The following is a 14,434-nucleotide window of genomic DNA, read 5'->3' as shown; positions in this document are numbered from 1 at the left end:
GGTTACATAAATAGTTAAAAAGACAGGTACAACTTATTTTGAGGGAAAAATTTTGGGAAACGGACAATAAAACACCTTCAATTTATATAAATCATACTTTAATCTCTTAAAATATTATAATTTTATTAAAAGTTTTGGAGACTTTTTCATTGTTAATGAATTTATATAAATGATTAAATTATCATTATTAAAAATAAAATGATCACAAGTTTTATTTAAATAATCATAACATTCCTTCTTATATTTATAACAATACAAAAGTAAATTATAACTTCGTATGTCACATTTCTGATATTGCTATAAATGTTGGAAATAACAAATAATGATTACAAGTTTTATTTGAATAATTACAACTTTTTTTTATATTCACAATAATACAATAGTAAATCACAATTTCGCATGTCAAATTCTCTATATTGCTATAAATTTTGAAAATAGCAAATAATGATCACAATTTTTTTCAATAATCATAGTCTTTCTTCTTATATTCGTAACAATGCAATAACAAATCACAAGTTCACAAATCAAATTCTCAATATTGCTATAAATGTTAGAAATAACAAGTATTGATCACAAGTTTGTTTCAACAATCACAGCTTTTCTTCTTATATTTGTAATAATGCAACAATAAATTACAAGTTCGCAAGTCAAATTCTTAATATTGTTATAAATGTTAGAAATAACAAGTAATTATCATAAGTTTTATTTAAATAAACATAATTTTACTTCTTATAGTCATAATAATATAACAGTAAATTATAATCTTGCATGTCAAATTCCTACTATTACTACAAGGACAATTAGATCATTTATATAAATTTATTAATAATAAATAGGTTCTCAAAAAATTCAATAAAATTATAACATTTTAAAAAACTAAATTATTATTTATATAATTCATAAGAATTATTGTTATTTTTCCAAAAAATTTTGGTTGCATAAATAGTTAAAAAGAAAGGTACAACAAAAATTTGCAGAGCACGAAATTTTTTGGTAAAATTATGAATAAGTCCCGAGCAAGATCCTCCCTCTCTTCTATTTTATTATTTTATAAAATATGTTTAAAGATGATTTGATATTTTAAAATATATAAAACATTTTGAAAAGAAAGTTTCATGATGATAAAAAAGATAAAGGCAACCATTGAAAAATATTGCTTAATCTCCTTATGGGAAATACTGTACAGTCTCTCTTTTGCAGGTAGAAATGGATAACGAGAAACAAATGCACCTCACCCACCCTTAAAATATGCTAGAGCCAATATTTAAATTTAAATAATAAATAAATAATAAAAAAACTCCCTACTTTACTCTTGACCTCCCTCTTCTTCTTCATTATGGAACTAAGTAAGTACTTAAAGCTCGTTCGGTAACTTCACTTTTAATTTTTTAAAAAAATATTTTTGATACTTTTAAAAAATTAAAAGTTATTTAAATATAAAAAATGTAATGAAAGCACTTTTATGAATGTGTTTTGAAAAATTTATTGAATGTAGATTTATCCAACTTAATTTTCCTTAACTTTTGAGATGTACTTTTCAAATGTAATTTATTAATTTATTGTATAACCATATTACCCTTGATTTTTATATAAAAAAATTGTAGGCAATTTTTGATAAATTGCATGTATAAATAACTAAACACACACTTATTGTGAATGTGGGTTAAGATAATTGAAATGTGAATTTGCTAATTTTATTTTTTGGTGAATTTGAAGTTGTAGGTTGGAGTTAAATTGTACTACTTTTATAAATAACCATAATACTCTCATTATGTTTTTTTTAGTATTAACTATATCCTTTTTTATTCTTATTATTTAACATATTAAATTTTATGTTACTTAAAATTTTTTCATTTTTTAAACATTTTTAATTTATTATATTTATATAACAAAAATTACCAATTATCATAAATCAATTTTATTTTTTGTCATTGCATATCCAAAAGTATTTTAAAAGCATAAATTTTTATTAATCCAAGCAACTTTTAATTTGTCAAATTAATTTTTTGAAAAAAAATATATCCAAGTACAAATTTTGTTACAATGATAAACTTTTAACAAATTTAAAACCAAACACACACGTAGAGTTTCTTCTTTGATAGAGTGACTAAAATGGTGAAACTCCAAATTTGTCTCGTAGGCTCTACAATTTTGAGTGATGAAAAAGTTTGGTAAGACCGTCAACAATTTGCAAGTCAAGTGGTATATATTGAACTGAAATGGTCTCTGACAAAACTTGATCTCACAAAATAAGCATCTATCTTGATGTGCTTTGTTCTAACATGATGGATAGGATTTGAGGCCAATGCTATTACACTTGTGTTGTCACACCATGTTATGGAACATGCTTGATTTTAAACTTCAACTCATATAAATGTAACTAATCCAACATAGTTCAGTAGGTGTGTCAACTAATAACTTGTAACATCCTAAACTTTTAATCTAAAAAATAATTACTGATTAAGGATAAATTACTAAATTAGTGGATTAATTGTATAATCATGGTTTTGGATGGTGAATTAACATTTTGAGCTATTGGACGCTTGTATGATCAATATCGAGTGAAAAAATTGCAATTTGGAGCAGAGTGTGTGAGCTACTATGATAATTTTCTAAACACATGCATAATGCTCTGTGGTGTATGAAGCAAAATTTGGATAAATGATGCATGGCCCAGCTTGTGAGGAGAGAAGGAAAAGGGAAAAGAATGACAATGAGGAGAGGAGGAAACATCTCTTTGCTAAGGCAAGCAGTCATGAATGCTTGAGAGTTTATTTCAACCTGTTGCTTACTAGATAAGTTTCACACGTTCCTACTCTCCTATTCCACCCTAATTTCTCTTAGTTTAAGATATAAAAAAAATTAGATTGGAGAGTTTTAAATGGTTGTTTACTGACCCTTTAGTTGTGAAAATATTTGTGGAAGTTAAACTAAGAAATTATGACTAGCTTAGTGATTAAAGATCAACCCAAGATATGTCCTCCTCTTTTGCAAGATAAACAACAATGAGATTGTATTCAATGTCTCAACTAGTAAGAATTTGAATTACCAAATCACTTTGAGAGATTGAATAGCTAGCAAGTATTAGATTATCGTAGATGTTTTTCATCTTAGTCAAACAATCCTCTGTCTAAAGGTTTTTTCAATTTTATTTTTATAATATAATAAAACCATACCACATTATCAATAGTTCATCTAATAAAATTGCATCAATTCAATTAAAAACAATAACAAGTTTTATTATTTTTAACGACTCTGTTTTTATAAGAGAATGCACAAATAACGCTTGTATGAATGTCAAAATCAATTTATATTTAATATCATCTAAATATTATGTTTTTATTATATAAATTATGAATAGTGTGGTGTGCTAGATCTATTTAAAAATTTCTCATTATTCAAATTTTACATGTGGATTTATAAATCAACTTCCTATATTTACAAATTAACATTTTATATTTGTAAACTAACTTCCTAGACTGGTCAAGGGCTAATTTAATCATTTTTCAAGTGTAAACTTTGATAATTATCCACCTTCACTCAATCTTGAAACTGTTGGAGATTGTTGGAATCGAAAGGTAAATTTAAAGTCTGAGCCTTGCCAAGAACACTATCCTTAAGAGCTATTCTGTCACGCTAGATTGTTCACAAGACAGCTCCTCAGGATTAAACAGACTCATCCTGCAAATTAAGCAAGGTCACAGAATAACAAAGACTAATAGAATATACTCAAGCAACACAATACATAGGAGGGGCTTGAGAACTCTAGAGCTTGGCACCAGGTACACTGCACTCCTTGGGTGATATATAGTCACAATTAGAAGGTCCCCTTAATAAACCATCAAATATCGATTTTAAAATAATTAAAATAAATTAAGCCTCGTAACTTGGGCGATTTTAAACATTAAAGTTTTTTTAAAATAAATATTAAGCCCTTTTAATGTTATTAAATCAAATTAAAGGTGATTAAAATCCTTCAAAGCTATAACTCCAAGTTGGTAAAAATAAAATTTAAGTAAGGGTTATAGAAATCAATATTATTAAATTATAACAATTTCTTTTGAAGTATCCATGAATATTTTATAATATCCAAAAATCCCCCGCATATTTTAAAAAGAAAAAAAAATTCACAAACTATTTTATATAAACAATTTTGTAATTCTACAAAATAGTTTCCAAAAGTTAAGAAAATCGCCTAGTATGCCTTGTACCACATTCAACTCACACGTAGGGAAAATTAATAGATTTCAACTACATTTGTATGAGTTTACTTCTCTTCCAAACTAATTTAGTTGCTCAATTCCACACATTAATATATGTGTACTAAGTCCTCCATTTATCATGGGATGTTCCTTTTTGACACAATTACAACTACAACTACAATTGCCCATATGTGTCAAAAGACCACTATCATTTGAGTCATTCACACGAAAAATGTTCACTTTAAATTTGGTTTCTTTCGACTTGAATCAAACCTGGATCAATAAAAATTAGCACACAAAAAAGTCGGTGTAATTTCGTTATTGAATCAACAAATCTTGAGTGTGTATTAAAGGTGTTATTAATCGGATTATACCCTCACAGTCTATGCTGTTAGCAACAGTTTTGCACGTTATCGGCCATGCGGGTGCCTAATTTTAACAAATACTTTAGAGATTTTGCCACGATCTCATATGAGGAGCCTCACCCCACATTCGTATAAATGTTTTCATCAAGTATATTTGTAATGAATACATCATCCATAAGGACTATGAAAATATTAAGAGTTTTCGCTCAGCCTCCAATCAATGCATTCTAATACTTTCTTAAGCCATAGGAAGGGACATAAATTTAATGCTAACAGAACTAATAAGTGACTAGTTCTTATCCATTGAACCTTCTTCATGGGATGTTCAGTTACAAAAGTTGGGTTGCCATTACTGTTAATTTCAAATTGGCTTAAGTCCCATTCCCCTCGACATGTAAATAATTAAAATTCTTTCCCAGGGGCTAGTTAACGGATTCGTTAGATTTACATCTGATCTCACGTAATCGATTGAGATAACTCTCTTTTTTAACATGTTTAATTATATCTCAATTGATATTTGCCTATGTCATTATTCTCTTTACAATAACTATTGCCATTTGGCAATTACAAATCATCGATATAGCTTGTGTCGGCTTTACTCATAGTAGAATATTCATTGAGAAATTTCTTAACTGCTTAACCTCGTTATTAGCTAACTTCAAAGTAATAAACTCTAACTCAAATAACATTTTATTTGATTGCCAATGAATTTTTTTCTCACTTGAATATAAAATTCAGTTAACATCATTGTATTATTTTAATACAATGAAGATCCATTATTCATGATACCAATATTTATAGTATCTCTCAAAGGAATTGACTCATCCTCTTATGAGACTATTTGATATACTTAATCTCCATGCAACATAACTATATTATGGGATTAACATTAATCAATACAGCAAACTCTCTAAAGTTTGTACGTGCATATTTAGATTGAGCAGTAAAATCATCCCATTTTCATTTTTAACCATGTTAACATTATGGGAATACTTGTTGACATTAAATGTTAGATTTTTTAAAGTAATAAACTCTATGATCCTATTATTATATTTATTTTCATCACCACTAAGGGTGGATAATCACTAGTTGATATTCTCATGTAAATAAATAATTCATTTAACATTCATGTATTTTATACAACAAGGATCTACTATTCACAATCCCAAAATAATGAATATTTATGTCAAAATAAATAGATCATGCACCCATTTAAAATAAATTTATCTACACTAGATAAATAATTAAATTGTGTACCATCATTACAATGATTGTTTCAAGCTAAGCCACAAAAATTGCATAATTAACAAATTTCTCATCATGCAAATAATAGCCTCCTCTTAATTAATTTTTCTCTAAATCACAATATAATAATATCTCAGTATTTATAAAATGAGGCTAATAATTCAGTACAGGGTATGTTTTGCAAAATACCCCCACACTGTTAAATATTTCACCCAAATGTATAAAAAATATTTTCATACCTTATTAATAATAATTCTAATTAAATTAGAATCTCTTCATATAATTTCCTCCCATTCTAATTAAATTAGAATTTATCATATGATATTTGATAAATTCACTAATAAAAGGCCCAAATTTAATGCCATATAATTTTCTTTAGGGCCTTAAAATCAGCACAAATTCAGTTGAGACTAATCACACTTATGACACTTAAAATCATAATATAACTTTATGACACTTAAAATCATAATATAACTTATTTTCACACTCATGTAGTCATGTGGCCATCATCGTGAAACAAATATTATGTCTCAATGTTGCCAAAATTATAAAACCCACCACAAATATATTTATATCTACCAAGGTGCATACTTTACCACACTTTAATTATAATCATAATGTATATCATCATGACAAAGAATGGCAGCAATAAAAGCAAATGAGATAGGATAAAAAAACACAAATGCCGATTTGCACATACACGTTCACAAGAGTTTATGAGTCTTGAAAACATATCATAATTAACCTAGGTTTTGCAAGTAACATATATTCAATTATTTTATCACCAACTGTTGCGGCCCTTTTCAAAAAGCTTTTGAAACACCATTAAACATAATAATAATGGCAATATATTATTAGCATCCAAGAGTTTTATAACGTTGCACTCCAGCCTTAATATAAAACTGAACGCTAATTCAATTACATTCAAACAATAGGAATATAACAACTATTGTCCATTCTTTTTTATACGCACAATATATAATTTCAAAACTTCCTCCAAACGTTTTTTTAATAAATTTCCAGTAATTGTAAACGGCTTGACATATTTAAAACATCACTGACTACTACCTTGGCCATCATTATTTCCATCATATCAGCAAACATTATTTTGCATTTCAATTCAGAAAAGGCCTCAACTAAAATTCTAACTTTATGTTACCATTATTCCATTCAGCCAAAACACAGATCCTAAATATAATATTTTACGGATCATTTAATAAGAAAAAGAACTCTTTCCGACTGCAGTGTAATCTTTACCCATTGCAAAAGATACACGTGCTTCCTAACTTCAGCACCAATATACTGGTAAAATTATAGGTTGAAGTATGCATGCGTACCTGACGAGGCAAAGAACCAAGACGTGTGAAATAGTCTCTGGACAAGATGTTTAAAATAGCACATCCACGCATCTCTCTCATTAAGCCTGCCATCAATTTGAATCACTGCACTAGATGGTATGTCCAGCTATCAATATGGGTTAAACTCAATACTCATGAAATCTCTCTTTGTCACGAGCTCTTTGACATCTCTTCACTGAGTCCAAACCTACCAGGTTTAGTACAATTAAACAATACCAACATGTTAGGTATAATTCTTAAGATTGTTAAAACTGGCAGGTAAATTTAAAGTCTGAGTCGTGCTAAGGATACTGTCCTTAAGAGCTATTCTATTACATTAGATTGTTCACACGGCAGCTCTCCAAGATTAAACAGACTCATCCTGCAAATTAAGCATGGCCACAGAACAACAAAGACCAACAGAATATACTTAAGCAACATAATACATGGGAGAAGCTTGAGAACTCTAGAGCTTGACATCTAGTACACTGCACTCCTTAGGCTATATATAGTCACAACTAGAAAGTCCCCTTAATAAACCATCAAATATCGATTTTAAAATAATTAAAACAAATTAAGTCTCATAACTCAGGCGATTTTGAACATTAAAGTTTTTTTAAATAAATATTAAACCCTTTTAATGTCATTAAATCAAATAAAAGATGATTAAAATCCTTTAAAGCTATAACTCCAAGTTGATAAAAATAAAATTTAAATAAAGGTTATAAAAATTAATATTATTAAATTATAATAATTTTTTTTAAAATATTCATGAATATTTTATAATATTCAACAGAAACGTCTCTTCTCCTTTCATGGCTCCAATCACTCTCCCAGAAGCGGTGCACGACAGCCACGACCAGTTCTTTATTTTTCTCTATTCATAAGAAACAAAGAAACATATTGCCCAAAGCAATTTTTCCTGTTCTGTTTTTCTTTCTCATTCTGGTCGTACCTTTCCGTTAAACACACACACACACACAAAAAAAAAAAAAAACGGCAATTGCTTAGATCTTAATATAATTATTGTTTGACCATAATTTACTCAAAAAAAAATACAGAAGTGAATTGAATATCGCTAGTTGAAATAAACAATAAATTTCATATTTGCATTAACCTGAAATTTAAAAAACAATGTTTTACTAATTAAAATCTGACATCCGTGGCCCAACAGAATCTGAGCTCAAATTAAGTTTGGTTTCTTATTTGATTTTATCTTTAACCTTAATGAAGACGTTATGAAAGTTTTTACCCAAAAAAAAAAAAAGACGTTGTAAAAGTTAATGTTCCATTCCATCCACCGACCGGCATCTTCCCAGTCCCCTGGCAGAGAAACAGAAAGGTAAAAACGACGGCCAGTAAAAAGGAAATAAGTAAAAAGGGTCAGGCGGAAAGCGTCTGCCAGCCAATTCACATCGGGTCCTGACTCGGCCACTAGGCCAAGTTAGTTTGAACCGGGCCGAGCAATGGGCCCAACAATCAAGTCCAGTATGTTTAGTGAACCTTGAACTAGGACAGTGCTAGACCCAATGTCCGAATCTGTCTTGTACAGAAATCTTAATTCACGTTTGAAATAGCAATGATATTATTATTAGTATATTAGTAAAAGCTGAATATCTTACATTCCTCACATGAAAAGAAAGTATACCTTTTTCTTCATAAGCCCTAGTACCCCAAATAATTTAATTAGCATTTTGCAAGCACTTCTTTGAAGACATGCCTACCATCAAAAAATTAATCATTATTATATGCACACGTCTCAAACTCAATACTTCTGATTAAGTTGGATCAATCTGTAACCAATTAATTAAAGTACCACACAACTTTGATTGCTTAATTACCTGCGAAAATCCTGGAAAATAGGAACTAATATAACTAAGCGCACAAGTCTTCCTCGAGTTAATCATATGTATCGCCGCTAGTGTAATTAAATATTTTATTTGTAAGCGGCTGAAAAAGACAATTATTATTCATAGACTGTCATGGGGCTCTGGTCAGTGCAGGGAGTGGGAGTGTGGGATGTGTGGGCCCATATATCTGATGGATGTCTGATATGGACCATCATATGAGTCAGTGGGGGGAAGCCATCGTGAAAGTGAAACTGTGATGCATGCTTTGATCCTTGAGCGCATGTTTATATTTCAGTTTACTTATGATAAAAGTATATTTGAAGAATCAAATTATTTATTAAATTTGATAAAAGTATATATTAAATATAATTTAAATGTATTTTTAAGGGTTATCTCTTGTATCAAAAGGTATGATCATAAGAATGGGTGCCACAGGACAAAAGGTTCATTCGCGGCTGTATGTGTGACTACCAATTTATCCTAATCTTGTATTTTTTTAATGGAAAATGATATTTTATATTCACAAGAATGAAGGGGTCTATAAATCTAAAAAGAATAGAACAGAAGACGAAATGTACTCAAAAAGGTGGAGATTAATCTTTTTTTCCCGACTAATATTGTTTTTTTTTTACTGCTTTCTGTTATTAGTATGTGTAATTTCTTTTTGATAATCAATAAAATTGGCTTGTTTTCTGTAAGAAAAAAATGTAAATAATCTTATTTGTTTTCCACACAGAGTCTTATTTGGATCTTATATTAAAAAATAAAATAAAAGGTTGCACCGCATGTTGAAGATGGGCATATGTTGCTACACTGTAATAGGAAAACTATGGTGGTAAGAGCTGGGAGATGGAGCTGAAGCGCAGTCTTGAGGATGGGGACAAGTACGCGGATTGCTCGCTTAGTCGAGGATATAACGTATGTATAACTTATGCATTTTGTGAAGACTTTGCCTTCTCGTCATTAAAAAAAATTGTTTGCCTTAAAAGATTAAAAATTATGTGATTGTTATTTGAAACGTATATGACACTTTTTCTGTTTCAGGATAATTATTATTTTATTCACATTTTTTAGTTTAATAATACATTGCAAAACAAATATTAATTTTAAAAATGCCCCCAATTCCAGACCCAAGTTAGACAATTGAAGCAAGATGTTGAGCAACAATAATAAGTGTGTGTCAAATAAGGATTATAATCGATTTTTTGAATTAAAAAAATAAATTTTCACTTTATTACCCAAACATCAATTTCCCAAAAATCGATTTTTTCTCAAAGCAGTAAGATTCACCTTCTGCGTCTTTTGTTACAAAATTATATGAAAAAATTATAAAAAAAAGTCCAAAAAAAATTACAAGAAAAGTATAAAATTTAATAAAAATAAAATCAAACTCTTTTTTTTTCTTTTTTTTTTCTCAGCAAAATTCAAACTTTACTTAAATTCGTATCAATTATCACTCTCTACTTAACATTTACTATAAAATTAATTTAAATAAAATATTAATTGGTAGAGGATATGTTACCAAAATTCCTAAGCAGTGCTCAACATTTTCGACAAATATGGCTTATATTCATGATGTCATTAGAGATCAACTTGTATATTATCATCTTCATTAGTTATTCTAAAATTGATGTTTGATATTTAAGAATTAAATTTTTTCTTTTATTAAATTTATTTGAATTAAGATATATTGAGTAATTGAGTTATTCATTTACGTAAATTAAAATTGTTGATATTAATATAATTTAAATTTTTATAATTAGTCAAATATATAATTTAAATAATATATTTTACTTTTTAATTATTAGATATAAATTTATTAATAATTTAATTTTGAAAAGTAACGTCCTTTATGATAATTTATGTAATTAAAATTGATTCTAAATAAATTATCTAAACATCTTCAATCCTATTAAAATTAATTTTTAAAAAATAACATCGTAATAGATTACGTTATAACTAGGAGTGAGCATTTGATCAGTTCGATTTTAATTTCTCTAAAACTGATCGATCGAATTGTATAAAAAATTTGGATCAAATTGAATCAAAATACGTAACCGAACTGAATTTTAATGATTCGATTCGATCAGTCTATTTAATTTATGAGTTTTGATTTGGGTCTATGAAATTTAATAGTTTATATATTCTTCTATCTAATTTTTTTTCTTGATGTTGAAGGCCCAAGAAAAAAATAACAATCTTATATTATAATTTATGAAAAAATTAATAAGATTCAGTATTGCACTAAAAACTAAATTATAGAAATAAAAAATTAAAATATCACATTAAATCAAAACAAATACTATTACTGCAAGTAGTAGAAAGATGTTTCTTACTCATCTAGATGAGAGTTTATTCACATTTTCAAAAATATGAAAGGAAAAATATGGATAATTCAGTTGGTTTAGTTTATTTGATTTTTGAATTCTCAGACCGAATCCAACCGATCAATCAAAATTTTCATTGAAAGAAAACCAAATCGAACTGAAAAACTAAATGGACTGAATGAAATAGATAAAATTCAATTTGATTTAGTTTGATTTTCAGTTTTGATTTAATTTTGCTCACCCTTAGTTATAACATAATCAATTATAATTAAAATCTATCATTTAATTAATTATTTTTATAATCTATTGTGTCCGACTGAAATCCAAATGGGCAGTAAATCTTGTCTTATTAAGTGAAGTTAACTATATAGATTGCATGTCATTTTGATTTATCAACAATCATGTATTTGAGTATATTGTTAATCTAAAGATATTATTTAATAACTCTTCTAGACGTTTTCTTTTATTTTTTCTCACCCCTCTTCACAATACTGGAGACTATATATTTAACTATTCTTATCGGTGTCTCACATAATATTTTTTGTATATGTTTAAATTATCTCTGATAAGTTTTTATTATTTTCTCATCAATAAATGTCATGCTCACTTCTCATACATGTTACTTCTCATACATGTTTATTAACATGTTTTATATTTTTATATATATTTACACATTCCTCTCAACATAATTATCTTTGATATTTTAAATTTATATTTTTATTGTCCTTTTAAAATCTAACATTTATTATCATGTGACATTATTGAACTGATTTTTTTGTTTAAAATTTATTAAGTACCTGCCCATCACAAGTAAGAAATAGCTCATGTAACCTCCCTCCATTTAAACAAAAGGAGAATAATAGAATGATAACAGACAGGGCTGGCCTGAGTCCTGAGAAGACAAAAAAGCGGCCCTATGGGGTGTTCCACTTTAGGCCCCATGTGGCTGCATCCACAACTTTCTTTGCTAGTTTTCCCCCCTAGTTTTAATCATATACAGGATAAAAAACTAAAACAGTAAAATGTAGATTTTTTTTCTTTCAAATTTGATTCTGATCTATGTACTTTATTTTATTTTAACTAGGATTTTATAGTTTGATTGATTAAATGTGTCAATCCTTGAAAGTTAAAGTAAAATTAACAAATTTTATAAAATTATATAATTTTAATTAATTACAGATTTTCCATAACTCAAAATTTATGTAAATAGGTCATGTCTTTTAAATAATTTGTATATATATAAAATTTTTATAAAAATAAAAAATCGTATCAAATCAAATTTTCTTCTTCTTCTTGACCTAGAGTGTTAAAATAATTTTTTCATGAAATTTAAAACTGATTTTGCTTTGAGAAATTTAATCATTTATTAATAATTTTAACCCTGAAAATTTAGTATGTTTAATCAATTAAACTATAAGGATTTGTTTAAAATAAAATAAATTACAGGGACTAATTTACAATTTAAAACATATACAGACTTGCAGATTAATTTTCTCTACGTAATTAATAATAATAATAACAGCCATCAAATAATAAATAATAAATATTTTAATTTGCATAATAATCTCTTTTTTTTTCCTGCTAGAAGCTAAAACAAGCCCGAGACATGCCAAAATTGCAAATTAGATGCAAGCAGGCAGGAATAAGAAGAACGAATAGTGATGACTGATGACACACAAATTAAAAGAGAGAGTCGGCATGACATAACATGTAAGCACGGGATGAAAATGAACTGAATCAAAAGGTCATGTTGCTTTCAAGCAATCTGAACCCACAATTTCTCCATTTGTCCAACACCACCGTCAAGTTAGCGTCAACTTACAACATATAAAGCCACAAAATTTTGTTAAGAAGCTTTTGTTATGTTCCCTGCAAAATCATTCCCCACAAAAATCCTCTAAATTATATACATAACTCTTGAATTTTAAAGTATGAGGAGATAACATTTACAGCAAATCATTCAAGCGTAATATAACAGTAATTTTATTTTTTGCTGCTTCATTTGAGTACCTCATATATTTATTCTAGGCTAATTTGGTTGACAGCTTGCTAGCACTCTTTCGAAGGGCATACCTATCAAGAATTTAATTGTTGCTATCAGTGATGGAATCAGGATTAGGAAGTGCGAGATAATTTAATACTTTTTAAATAATAATTATACTATAACTAAAACAACAAAAGTGGATTGATAATCATTTTTTCTTTTGAAAAATTACATTGAATATGTTAATATAGTTTTTTATGTAAACATGTTCTTCATATTTTATCTTGATTATTAAAATATTACATGTAAAATAAGATTTTGTGTCCAAATAATTTTTTATTTAGTTCAAATAGTAGAAAATATTAAGAGTATAGGGTGAAAAGTTGCAAAATTTGCATACCTTATTTGTAATTTTTTTCAAAATGAGGGGTTTATTTGTCCACCTCAATGATTGTGTGGCTATGCAAACTAAAAATAAAATTTAATAAAACTATGAGGATCAATAATTATATTATCTCTTTTCTTAATGTATTCTATCTTACTTGAAAGATAGTAAAGTACATTTTTTAATAAAAATTTTACTGTTAACCTAGTATTTTCACACAAGAAAGGGAGACACGCACACCTATACATATATATATATATAATACATGTTAATGTTGGGTTTAACTTAGGATCTCTTCTAACAAAAAAGGTGATATTATTATTAGGACAATTAGTCATTAGCAAGAACGTAAGAAATAATTGGTGGCCAATCTAATCATCATTATACTCGCATCCTTCCTCAGTCACATAAAATACAGAGTATATAATATTTATAATTTTGTTATCATCGTGTAATAAATAACCTGTAAGATCCATATTGATATGCATTTTTTAAAAAATTATATTTAATGATAATTCAAAAAAATTATTTATAAATAAGAATTAATAGTAAGAAAACACAAGTCACATTCTAATTTTAATAATAATCTATTTTGTATTAATTCTTGTTTGTGATTAATTTTTTTTCAGTGATCTTTGATTGTAATTCTCCCTTTCTTTTTTTTTTTCATTTTAGAAAAAAGAGTCCGTCGCTGAGCTTAAAACGTCAAAGTTATCGTTTACTGCCATCTCACAAGTTA

Source organism: Prosopis cineraria, unplaced genomic scaffold (assembly GCF_029017545.1).
Source record: "Prosopis cineraria cultivar Desert tree isolate PC_DT_omini unplaced genomic scaffold, ASM2901754v1 PC5, whole genome shotgun sequence".
In the NCBI taxonomy this organism is placed as follows: domain Eukaryota; kingdom Viridiplantae; phylum Streptophyta; class Magnoliopsida; order Fabales; family Fabaceae; genus Prosopis; species Prosopis cineraria.
Note: the sequence above shows the minus strand (reverse complement) of the source record.